We start from the raw sequence: 526 nt of genomic DNA, 5'->3' as shown, positions 1-526 counted from the left end.
CATGAACAACTATCACTAAACAAAAAAACACAGCTGTGGATGTGAAATATATTATTCAGGTCAGTACTAAATAAAAAATAACACACATTTTGTATGATCCCTCTTATTTTGGTAACATTTTGCAGATTCTGCAAGGTGTGTAAACTTTTGACCTCAACTGTATTTTTACACTTTTTTGTATGCTCTCAGAAAAAGGTACAGAAATACTGTATTCTACTGTACCTTATTTACTCTTATTTAATATACATAAGTTACACATTAATACCTTTTTAATATTGAATGGGTACTATCCCAGTGACAGTTTTTTGTACCATTTTTTCTGAAAGTGTATTGTCTTGCCTTGCCTTGAATGTGAGAGAATCTCCTATAGTGACAGACATAGGCCTGAAAAGCCTACTTTCATTTTGCACATATTACATAACATATGGGCACAGATGACACATTTGTTATGCAGCCGTGTATTTTATTGACTGCAATCACATTTTTTCTATCCGGCCTTTTTACAGGGTACAAATCTTCACATAAG

The sequence above is a fragment of the Labeo rohita genome, chromosome 24 (assembly GCF_022985175.1).
Source record: "Labeo rohita strain BAU-BD-2019 chromosome 24, IGBB_LRoh.1.0, whole genome shotgun sequence".
NCBI lineage: Eukaryota > Metazoa > Chordata > Actinopteri > Cypriniformes > Cyprinidae > Labeo > Labeo rohita.
This window is presented reverse-complemented; position numbering follows the sequence as displayed.